We start from the raw sequence: 13217 nt of genomic DNA, 5'->3' as shown, positions 1-13217 counted from the left end.
AGTAGAAAACAGCTTCTTCTTCTTCTCCTCTAAACTTACAGAAGTGTGGATTATATTTGCTAATTGACCAATAAAATCGACACACGATTCTAGTTTTTCTTTTCTTAACCTATCCTGGTCTAATTCTAACAGTTATAAGTCTCACACAAGTGTTACATAGGTATCACACAGATTTACGTATACAGTTTCTATCAGCTCTTATTGTTTATGTGAACACTCTATCTAAAAAATGCAAACAGTATAGTTCCATCTATGTTTTGTCTAAAGTAAAGAAATTCTGTGAGAAGGTAACACTGCTGCAGTAAGAACTGTGTTTAAGGTCTCTTTGGTGCAGCTTTTCAATATTTAAAGCACTTAGCATATATTTCTACTAAAAGTTAAAAATCTATATTTCTATTTCACTTTGGTGTGACTTCATGTATCTCAGCTTATCCAAAGGTTTTAATTCAACCCCTGTGCTTTGGCTTTCCTCTGGGCCTGGGTCCAGAGGAGCTCTCACTCCCACAGCTGAGTATACAGCCTGGCCTGTTCTGCATACTCAGCTTCTCATCTACAGTATTTTTCATTTGGCATTTGATTTAGTAATTTGAAATGGATGTTGAAAACAAATCATTGCCCAGTTGAACTAAAAATCCTTCTATTAAAAATCTTCGTAGTGTTTCACACCAGCTACTTTGAATCTCTTCCACACTTTGTCACTGCTTGATCTCTGTGTAAACTGCACAAAGATTTTATATGTGCTTGTAAGTTTGATAGGGATATGTACCAAAAATTTATTCAGAATATGCAAATCAATAGGGGAAAACATTCTCTTGCTCTCTTTTTTCCCCTGGCTCTGGTGATGGTTACTGTTGCTTTGCATAAATCATAGCAGAGCTGTGGGAGCTGGAGAGATACAAGATTCAAGCTTCCTGTCTGAAGTAATTTGTCAAAAATCTTCCACACGCCGATGTGCTTTCAAAGGAACTAAGAGATTGTATCTCATATCTTCCAGTTATTTTATATTTTAAACATTAGTTTATTTAACTTTTACTTATAACCCTGGATTTTTCATCAGGTCTTACTTTCTTGTGTCAAAACTTTTCTATGTAGTACCTGTCGTGGCTGTCTCAACTGAATTGTATTTCCTTACATGTTTTAAATTGGACCCCCTTCCATTTGAAAGAAGGGTTGTTGGGTTTTTTAGCCATGTTACGCATATTTAAAGAAAAAATTTCTTGATTTTGCCCCATAAAGAATTATTTTCTTACCATATTGAGAAAAAGGCAGGAAGACTGCAAATAAAAATTAAATTTATTTTAAATAAATAGTTATTTCTTCAGAGTCATCAAAGATCAGTCTAGCAGACAAAGAATTTCATGTGGAATCTTAACAGAAACCCATCTGCAATATAATGGTTTACAAAAGGAAAATTGCTTTTCTCCATGCGTGTGGGTCCTGCTCTTGCAGCCACTGGCTTTTCTGAAGTACTAAGTAAACATGAACTGGAAAAACCCTGCTGGAGGCTCTCATAGATGAGTAATTGTCAAGCATTGCAAATAGGTAGAGACAAGAACATTATTCACACTAAAAAGAAGTGAACCTTGAGAATGTGATTAACTTCCTGTTCTTTTCTGGTTTCCAAGGAAAACCTTCACCCAATGTTTGTGGCAAAACACTCCCATTTTGCTGCCCAGCTTGGTATTTTGGTACTGCTCCCTTTAGCCATAGGAATCTGGGAAATTTTCCCAGTCTGTAACCACCACAGCTGCATGGCATAACCACTCATGGCATAACAATCAGAAGGTTTTGGTTCATTTTTCTTCTCTTTTATATAACTTTTGGTCTTGTTATTATGTGTCCTTCCATTCCTTTTTTCTCTTTTTCTTCTCTTTTCCAAGAGTGTTGTGCTCTTCAAAGGATCTTGCTTGACTGTACGAAGCACTGATTACTAAATTTTCTTTGCACCACGGGGAATTGCTATTAAAAACAATGCAACACCAGCAGAATTTCTAAATCTAGCTATACTTCAATTGTGATTTATATTCACACTTCTCTCCAATGAGTCTGCATTGTGTGCAGCAGTACAAGACCAGTCTTTTAAGCTACTCTGGTTAACACATCTGAAGTAAAATAAAAGAGTGGTTATTAATTTTATTGGATTGCATTTATGCACTTGGAACAATTTCCAGTTGCCAAGAAAGTCATTACTGATCTTAAGCAGAAAAAATCCCTCTAGGAAAATGATTAAGCAATTAAGCCTCTGCTTAAGTGAAAGACTTCAGAAACTGGCTAAAGATAGGATTGCTGGTGACAGAGAACAAGTCTCCCATCATTTTACTGTCATTGCTCTATTTGCCACTTTTTCTGTCTAAATAGCCTTTCATTTGTAGAAATTTGCATACTGTTTTACATCTCCATTTTCATACTGCTAGTCCAGCTACCAATTTCTAGTAATTCCTATTAACAGATAGTACAGCATATCTAAAAGGCAATTTGGATCTACAACGAGAATCACAAAAATCACAAAATAATTCAGGTTGGAAGGGAGGTGATCTCTTGTTGACCCTCCAGTCGAATGCAGGGTCAGCCTTGAGACTGAGTAAGCTGGGTCTTGGAAACCTTCAGCAATGGAGAGTGCCCAACCTCCCTGAGCAACCTGTGCTAGCCCTTGCCTAGTTTACCATCTGAGAGACAGGAGTATCATCCATATATCCTCACAAATTCGGGGGTTCTCCTCCAGAATCCTACTTTGATTTTTCATTTGTCATTTTTTAAAAACTGTGGCATGTTTGTGGCTCTACAATCTGGTGTTTGAACTCCTCCTGGTGCCCCAATGCCCACAGGTTGTCAGTACTCTGAAAGTTGTGGAACAGTAACAACAGACCATTTGGAGATCTGATGACAGATTTGTTTTAAAAATCTCTGCAGTTTAAGCAGCACAGTTTAAGCTGTGTTTTACTATTCTCTTTACTGTTTCAGAACTGTTAGCATCAAACCCAGCCCTGGAGCCAGTAGTTTATCAATGACACAAAGCAAAACTATTTTGCTCTGTTGCACAAGTTTCCAGTGTCTAACTGTGGTTGCAAAGCTTTCCTTCAATTCAAGGGCTGATTTTTGACAGTGACAGGCTCTAAAGATGACTTAAAGAATATTCTGACATTGCAATCTACTTGCTCTATCTTCCATCTCCTGTCCTATGTCCCTATGTCTTGCTTTTCAAACTTTGCCTTACCCTGGAATATCTGGACTGAGCTCAAGTCAACGGGCTGGCAGAATTTAAAGGAATGCAGCTGGTGAAAGCTGCTGAGGAGAACAGGTTTCCCCATAGTCAGTTGTGTGCTGTCACCAAAGAGGAGGTTTTTCCTAAGAAGGCAAACCTTGACATCTGGATGATCTCTGGACATAGCTCATAGAAGGATTAGTGCTACATCACTGCTGGATTGTCATGAGGGCTCACAGGGTTACAAACATTTGATATGATCAAGAATATGATGTCCAGAAAGATGGTTAGGTCTTCAGCTGCACGTCCAGATAAAAGATGTAGGCCTCAGAACGAAATCATCTTTCCAAAGGTTCTGAAAGAGCTGCATATGAATCTATAGAAGCTGAAGTGGTTTCAGAAGTTTAATGACCCACATGAAAGAAGATGACCTTCTTCACACTGGACAGTGGCAAGGAAAAGCCACTGACAACACCTGTCAATGTTAGAGACAGGCAATCTGTATTTGCCTTACTCAACACGGAAAGCACTGAGCTGTACAGATATTGCAAACATGCGGAGCTGTTGCAAAAACAGGCATTTTAAAATTTGAATCTGTTCAATAAAATTCCTGAAGAACATTAATTTTCAGAGCACTGCATCTCTGAATTATGTGTATAACTAACAGATCATAGTTCAGTATTCTGAATGCAAGCTCAGACTAGCTAATCAACCACATGGTTATTTGCATAGATCAGTGAAAACTGCTGAGAGCAATATTGATATTCACAATCTCTAGCAAACATGGTAATGCTTTATTTGTTTTTAGCTTTTCTGTCTAGGTGTTAGATACAAGCATAATATTATTTCACTAAAAATAATTTTAAAGTAATGAGCTGAAACCAGCTGTACAATTCACAAAGCTCCCTAGTTTCAATCCCTTCTCAGCACAAGTTCTAAAAACAAGCTTGTAATAACAAATTGATTTTGGATTTCAAATAATTTTACTTAGGAAAAGCGATTGCCTGAGAAAGACACATCTTGAGAATCCCAAAATACACTTCAATGAAGAAAGACTACATATTAGGGCATTACTGTTCCAGATACAGTACTCAGGGTGTTTGGGAACTGCTGCACATACACCTCAGTAACAGCTACCTTTTAATAATGGTGGACTTAAAGTTCATGGGAAACTAAAGGTTCATTCACAGTGTCCCAACTTGGACAGGCAGATGGAGGGCTGACAAATCTGAATAGTCTCAAGGAATGGTCTGGCACTGACACCAGTCTGACGATAGGAGGAGTTATACTCTACCTTGCTTTTTTTTTACGATATGATGACACCCCAGCTTTTCAGTCTGTCCGCAGAGGTGAAGCAACAAGGAGATACAACGTAAGAACCAAATATATGCAAGACTGACCAGAGAATATAGTACTGGAAAAATGTTTCAGACTACAGTCATCTAAGTCAAATTTCCAAACATTGAAATCCTGCTGCATAATTGCCTTTGCATTTCCTTTTGTAACTGACTCCTACTTTCTCTGTATCACAATGAATAGATATCTACTTCCAAAGCACACTTGCAAACTAATTGGTACTTAAAGTCTCTGAGTCACGATCACTTTGCTGCCACATGTCTATGTCTTATTTTGAAAATGGTTTCTCTCAGAGTTTGCTCAGTAGAGCAGGTACCACCCATACGAAGTGCCAGTATTGACTATGCTGGCCAAGGAAGATGTTGCAACCTAATTCTCTGCAATAACTGGAAAGCTAGTGCTCACAAGCTTTGCCTGGGTTTCTCCTGCTCACCTTGTAAAGGCAGCAGCCATTTGACACCTGCTTGGCATCTGGCATTAATAATTCCACACTTCTGTCCCAGAATGTCTTTGGTTCCAGTGTCCTCAAATGCAAATAATCCTGTGATTAACATTAGCTGCTCCAGTTCAAGAAGGCACAGTAATACTGGCCTCTTGGGTTTTATCTTTCCAGGAGTCTCTGAATTGTTCTGAGAAATGTACTATAAAAATCTTTGTAAACATGTGCCCTTACTAGCTGATCTCACTGTTGCTGGTAGCAAGCTGACAGTGGAGAAGAAAGTCTCTTTTGCCCAGATATTTTCTGCTTCTGAACTGTTTGCAATCATGGTTCCTTCAGCATCCATCCTCTGTGAGTTAAACTGGGCTAGATGAGTTATTCAGAGAACTATACACAGAGAGCTGCACTCCTTATGGATAGGCACAAAGGGTACATGATCCTAAAATTCTTGCTATTATAATGGCAAAACAGTCTCTTTATCGCAAGAGGTGCTGCTCTGCATGGCCCATGACACTGCTAACCCCAACGGATAGGATTCCCAATCCTCACCAAGAGAAAAAGAGTGCCAGGGAGATAGCCTCTAGAATGATCATCTCTATAGACACACACACTTTGGATTAATTAGAAACATTCCTTTAGATAACAGCACAATCTTTGTAGGAATAATTAGAACAGTGATATGGACCAACAGCACTCAGAGTTATTAGATAAAGTTAAAAGCACGTGGAGCCTGGAGTTCATGTGATTCACTGTCTTATAAAGCTGATACCAACCCGAGGACTAAATGTGCACAGCAGAAAATATGAGGCATATCTTTGTTCGGTATTTACAGCCACATACAAAAACAGAGGGGAAGCATTTTTTACTAGATGGGTCTTATTTTCTACAAGATGGTCCAAATTGGAGCCCATGTGATGTCCATTTATCACGTCCTGGCAGTTCTTTGAAGTTTAGCTGCATTTCTGTTGCAGAAAAGATTTATTTAAACATCCCTTTTCCTCTGGCCAAAGCCCAAGGAAAATTAATGTTAGCTTCCTGGGAGAGATCAAATTGAATAGTTCAAGTACATTTTCACATTCTGTTGTTTCATGAATTAAATTTTTAGGCTACTTAGCTTGCAGAGGCTGAACTTCCTGAAAGCTCCAGATTCCAATGGGATTTTGTGAAAAATCTTGGTGATTTCAACACCGGGGGGAAATGGCAATAAATTGAGACTGGAAACATATAATTCCTAAAGATTCTGCTAGTATTTTATTGTACTTTTTTACATATGATGGAGAAACAGTTTTCATCAAACCAGCCAGAGACACCTTGGAACTTTTAATATATGTATTTGTCATTACTTCTGCAAGTCCGAAGTGTCATTAAAACAAAATACACTATGGACATTTTTTTCAGCTGATATCTTACTTCTCTCATTTTGCTTGTATAAAATAATGTTAACTTATTAACTGTACCACAGTACTTTACACTTCCCATGGATGAAAAAGTCCTGTGTTCCAGGTTCTGGAGGGGAAGGGTGTGTTCTGCTCCGACATCCATGGTGGGCAGAGAGCTGAATCCTCAGCCAGCGGCTGGAAGCACGTTTGAGTACAATCCTGAAAAATGTATTACTGGTTTCCTGAAGAAGTGTTGATTTCCTGCTGACTCATCTGTAAATTCTTACTCTTTCATTAGAGTTCTCCAGAGGCTGTTACACTAGCTGGCAGGGTAAACAGAGGGAATCTGTCCCTTCCCTCTGCTAATGCCAGCAGGGACTCGTGACCAAGCGCAGCTGCATAATGACTGCTAGAGGCTTAAAAACAGCTGCTGATCAGCTCCAGAAATTGCTGGCAGAGCAGTTAGGGTTTTCTTTTGCTGCTGGGTTGCTCACCAAGAGAGGAAGAAGTCTGATTGCTGGAAAAGCTCAAGTGAGCAGCATCTGGCCCCGTTCATGGGCTTTCTGTGCTAGCAAGGGGGTAACCTTCCAGGAGGGTGCAGGAGCATGGGAAACCCAACCAGCAGCAAGGAAGCCAAGGTCCCATGTTCCCCACTACAGCAGCTCCAGAGAAAGCAGGGAGGGCTGGACAAGCAGGATCTGGTGGGAGGAGGGCTGGACAAGGGCTTCAGAACCTCCAGCTGGAAAAGTGGGAGCTTGTCCTTTTCCTTCCTTGAAAATGTTACAAGGGGAGAGGAAGGGAAAAAAAGGATTTTATTACATCAGTCAGATACCCCAAGGAAGCCTTTCTGGGGTGCAGCCACAGGGCAGCACGGTCTGTCAGCAGCTATTCTGCAATATGAGATGCAAGGAGCCTACCTTTAAAATGGGAGTACTTAGAGGGACTGAAAGCCAGTTTTTTTCAATTTCCCCTATATTTTGCAATCAGCTTCTGTTCATTATTACCACAAAGCTGTGGGTCAGTTTTGGGTGGAGCATTTGGAAAATGATTATGCCCTCCCTTATCCCCAGGTAAGTCAAGTTACTCATGCCATTTCACATTACCATATGGTTTCTGGTCTCAAGGCTGCTTTAATGCGTAAAATGGCCAGAGTCTTAATACTTTTCTTTCTAAAGTGAGATTTCCTTTTAAAAAGCACAAAATCTTTCTCTCTAAACAATGGGTTTTGAGATGTCTTCCCAGCTCATCAACAGAATAAAATCATATATCCTTCCATAGGTGCCAAAAGGGAGTCAGTGGAATACTGGGTGCAAACACACCAGTTAGATAATGTTCAGATAATGGGAGAGGCTTATAGATCCCAAATGCCTTTCATCAATTTTTTTGCAGCCCTCATTACTTTACTACACAAAGGAGCAAACATGTTCTAAACATTAACACCAAAATTAACATGTTCCTGTGGGATATGCAGGTGTACTCGAACCAGGAAGCATGGCTAGAGAAGGAAGGGGTATCAGAGCTTTGTGAAGCTGGGTTTAATTTCCTGTGTTAATTAACTCATTTTTCCACTGCAATTTGTTTTTTTTCACTGCTGTAGTGAGCTCATTTCATTAATTCTCAACAAAAGAGGCTCATAAATTATGAGGTCTCCACTGCCTTCCAGGTTTGAAGGAAACTCATTCCAAATCTGTTTTGCTTTTCCAGCTCTTGACCTACTTTAGAATATTTGTTTTCATATACTTTCCAAGCACTTGTATATGTTATTTAATTCATATTTATTCAAAATTTCCTTCTAAATTCAGCCCAGATCCAGAGGAAGATTTTCAAACCTCGTTCAAGTGGTAAGTCAGCTCTGGCTCATCACACTCAAGCAGAATGTTTCTCTGCTGCAAACAAGGAGATTCTTTTCGTTATACAAATGGAAAACGTATTTGCCATAAGTGGTGCTGGTCACTATGATCTGTTAGTGCATTTGTAACTGTGATTGGAACAAAATGCTTTCCATTGGAACAAAATGCTTTCCATCCTAGAAAAATGATATTTGAGCTTTCCATAAAATGAACACACTGGTTCCCAGCCTGTACCAAAACCAGAGAGACTGCTTAGGGTTTCATCACATGTGAAACTGCAATGTCAGGTTTCATAAAGTTTTAATAGCTGTGATACACCCAGCTCACAGGAAAGCTTCTGAAGCAACCAGAGCTTGGGGACACTTCAGTTTCCAGTGATTGGAAAAAATTAACAGGAGTGAAGCAGAGCAAAGAGGGGCAGCTATATCAAGGCAGGCCCTCACTTTGTAAAATGCCAAGCAATTTCTCTTGGCAGGCAGATGCTTGCTACTGGCACTGCTCTATGGCCCTCAGCACAGCAAAGACATGGACATGCTGCAACAGATCCAGAGGTCCTCAAAAAATGATCTGAGGGCTGGAGCACCTCTCCTTTGAAGATAGGCTGAGAGAGTTGGAGCTGTTCAGCCTGGAGAAGAGAAGGCTCTGGGGACACCTTATAGCAGCCTTCCAGTTTCTAGAGGGGGAAGAGAGAGCTGGAGAGGAACTTTTTGCATGGGTATGTGGTGATAGGACAAGCGGGCATGGCTTCAAACTGAAAAAGGGCAGATAATAGGAAGATATTAGATATTGGGAATAAGTTCTTTACTGTGAGGGTGGTGAGGCACTGGAACAGGTTGCCCAGAGAATCTGTGGATGCCCCACCCCTGCAAGTGTTCAAGGCCAGGCTGGACAGGGCTTTGAGCAACCTGGTCTAGTAGGAGGTGTCCCTGCCCATGGTAAGAGGGTTGGAACTAGATGATTAACTTTAAAGGTGCCTTCCAACCCAAATCATTCTATAATTCAATAATTCTATTCTCTGATTTGCGGAGCTCAGAAGTGCCCTAAGTATCACCTCAGAGCCCGCGGCACTTGTCAGGTGCCCCTTCCTTCCGCAGCCCACAGCAGGGCTTAGCCTCACATCGATTTGATCTAATTTCACAGCGTCCCCCCTCTTCTGTCCGTGGCCGTAGCGGAGCCGGGCTGTCTCTCAGGTCCTACCCAAATGCGGAGCTCCCCTTGCTGGTGACAGCCGGTATGGGACCGGCTCCCGGCTCCGAGCGCCGTGCAGCGACACAAGCGTGCCCAGGTCAAGGTGGGAATCCGAAATCGAGGTGAGGGAATCATCCTCTGCCTCCCCAGAACCTGTAAGCAGGCGGCTGCCGGGCTCCGGTGCGGGTGCAAGTAAGAGCACCTCTGGCTTCTTTCCAGGCACATCGTGACGCGTCAGTGAGGTTTAGGGGCGTATTCCCACCCTAGGAATGCCCTAAGAAGGGCACCACCAGGCCCACGATGTGGCACCCACCTACCACATGCTGGAATCAGCTGGAGTTGCACTATTTAAATAAACTCGTATTATTTACTGTAGTGTGGAATTCATGTGTTGCTTGCTGGAGCAGGTAACTAGTCAAAGCCTACTGCTTTTTTCCTGACTCAGTAGTGATAATTCCCAGAATGTAACTGTAGTCTGGCTTCTTTGGTTTATTTAACAGTCTGACTATCCTATTGTTTACATAACTGAATAACATAAAATAATATATTCCCCTGAGCTTTGTTGCAAATATATTGAGTAGTTGTCATTATTATTGTTATTATTGTTGTTGATATCGTTGTTATAGTTTGTTATTGTTATTTGGTAATAATTTCACTTCTAGGAAAAACAAATAATTTGAAAAGCATTAGACAAATTGCTAGATTTGACTTATCATTAGAGTAGGTAAATCATCCATTTGAGTACGGTGCTTTGCTTTTGTTTCCTTGAATACCCTAGGTCCCACTGAGTTGTCTGGGGATTTGTATGACACATGAACTTCATTAAAGTATGCAGTTCACTAAAGGATCCTTCTCCCGTAAAATGCATCCTCACAGAGGAGACACACTGATGAAGAGGTGTGACATCATGGCCCTTTACTTCCATATGGCCAGGATTTTGGTGGCTGCAGACTCTTGGTAAATTCATATAACACACTTTAGGCTGCCCCTGACAGCCTGAATTACAATATTATCATTTCCACGGAGGAAAATTGTATTTGACGTATGTGGGAAATAACAATCTGCACACAGAGTAAGGTTTTGAGACTGAGCAGTGTATAGAACAGAGCAGTGGAGAGCCCTATAATGACAGAGCATGAAAAGATATGAAAGATGCAAAATGCAGAGATACCAGAGACCAGGAAGTCAGATCCTTCCCCAGACAGTGCCGGGCAGAATGCCTGCTAGGCAAGAGAGGAGCCTGGTTGTTCCATTCATACTGTATTTACTGCAGTGAGACTATCCACACAAACAAAGGAGTCACCAACCCAGAAAGATTAGCCTAAGTCTAGATATAGTCAAGACTGAGTTTAAAAGCAGCCTTGCAATACTTCTTTTTTCAGGGACCTCTGGCCTCTGAGGAAGTAGCAGGTAAGTCACTTTAACGTAGATTCTACAGTTGCTTAGGTGTGCAAATATTGGAAGCTCATAGGAGTTTTGGAAGTGTGCAAACTTTCAAATTCCATTGAAAGTAGACTCCAAAACTACCTAACCTACAGACAATTCCTTTACATTCCCAAACCTCATCTTCAGCATTTATGGTGGTCTAGCTCACTTGTGTTCCGTTTCACCATCTGTAAAGTGAACTCATGACACTTTTATACAGTAGAAGGAAGTTTAATGAGAAGAATGTTACAAATGAATCATGTATTTTTTTACAACTGGTTAATTGTCTTTTTCTGGAAACAGAGTTGCTCTTCATGAATCAATATTACTGCTGTATTTCTTAAAGATGCCTGAAATCTACTGAGTTTCTCCCTACTTACCAAAATAAAAGGTCCCTCAGCTTTTCCCACTATGAAATCATTCAGAAAAAAAATTGTGAAAGGTTAATCAACTATGGTGATTTAGAGTGTAGGCCAAAGTCCTCTGTAGTTAGTCAATATATTAAGTATTACTCATTATGTTTAATATTAAACCTGACAGCAGTCATATCCAGGACTCTCCAGACACAGATCCCAAGTACAAAGGATTATTCTGACAAGCCTTCCTACATATTCTTTACTGGCATTTTAGCCTTTGCTTGTTATTTCCATTTTTCCAATTTCACATAAGCTAAAATATTCTTTTAGTATAGGTCATAAAAATGAACATTGAGCTAGTATTGTACCAATTTTTGAAGGAAAATATTAATAAATCATTGTCGTTGTATTATTTATTAATTTTTGGATAAAACTCCCTTTAAATAGATAAATATTCTGATTTCTGCTCATATCAAGGTGAACTCGCATAAATTACACATCAGTTTCAGCACTGACTCCAGCTGTGGAAGCACTGGACTCTAAAAACATAAGAAACAAAGATGGAAAAAAGTGATTCAGAGCATGCATGGGTTTTGTACGTGGCATAGGGAATGACCCATTTCTGGATCATGAGAGGAAAGGTTATCTCAGCTTCCATGTTATCTCAGCTACTCTGCAACAGAAACTCACGTATTCGGAGTCAGGAGCTGCCTGTTATGACACAATAGGCTCATCCCAAGTGGGCAGCCTGCAGCATCCTGCCAGTGCCCAGGGAAAGGTGGGAGATGTGACAGCAACCACCACAATTCCCTAGAGGTAAAAAATACTGCTGGCAGTAGAAGGGACAGGGAAAACTGCAAGTGCCTTTTTTTTTTTTTTACTCTGCAGGTGCTGAGCTTCCCCCCCAGCTGATGTTCCCCCAGGGCTGTGCTCTCTGCCCCGGTCAGGGGACCCCATGGTGGGCCACACCTCCTGGACACTCAGTTAAGTTTATTTCCCTCAAAAAAGTCAGAAATATGAGTAATCTCTTACTGCTTTCACAAACTACGTGACTTTATATACAGTTGCAAATGCTGTTAAAAATTAAGTAGGTAGAACAAGATGCAAAGTTATAAATTAGGCCACATACTCAGTGGTTATGATGTCTATTTGTTATAGGATGTTTGTATCTTTGCGCTGTGGTCACTGTTTTTTGGATGATATTTCTGTTCATCCCATATTCCTCTTCACCTCAGCTTAAAAACAGTATTATTTACTGGGAAAAGGTTCTTCTTTTAGAGGATGGTTGGGCTCCCCAGGGAAGTGGTCACAGCACCAAGCCTTACAGAGTTCCAGGAGAGCTTGCATAATGCTCTCAGGCACATGGTGTGACTCTTGGGGTGTCCTGTCCAAGGCCAGGAGTTGGGCTTTCATGATCCCTGTAGGTCCATTCCAAGTCAGGATGTTCTGTGATTCTGTGAATCTTCCAGAAACACCAGCACCAGCTGAGCATGCAGGACAGTGCCATACCATGTGTTGGGCTGTTTAGAGCTGTGTCGCGGGTTCGGTTTGTAACCGGGCAGAAACACCAATTTAGTGTAGTGGTTTGGTCCAAAATACTCATTACTGTTTATCTGCTGTGAGATAAGAATTAGGAGAAATGCAAAGCAGGCACCAAACTTGAAAGAATATAAAGAAGTTTATTAACAGACCTAAAAGAAGGGAAAAAAAATTATACCATAACTTCAGAACTCTCCTCCTCCCCCCACCTTCCTCCCTTCTCCCACTGACAATGTAAAAAGACAACCCTTAAGATGTTCAGTCTGTTTACCACTTCCATAATAACCTTGTTCAGACCATTTAGAAAGAGAAGTCTCTTCTTGCTCATGCTATGAAAACATTATCACAACGAGACAGCCGCCCACTTCCAAATATTGTTCAGTCCATTTAGGAAGAGGAGTCTCTCTGCCTGCGTGTGAGTCCCTTCCCCCGACTTGCAGCTTTTCCCACAACTGCTTTCGAGGGTCCACTCTTGAAGTTTTT

This window comes from Corvus moneduloides, chromosome 1 (genome assembly GCF_009650955.1).
Source record: "Corvus moneduloides isolate bCorMon1 chromosome 1, bCorMon1.pri, whole genome shotgun sequence".
In the NCBI taxonomy this organism is placed as follows: Eukaryota; Metazoa; Chordata; class Aves; order Passeriformes; family Corvidae; genus Corvus; species Corvus moneduloides.
This window is presented reverse-complemented; position numbering follows the sequence as displayed.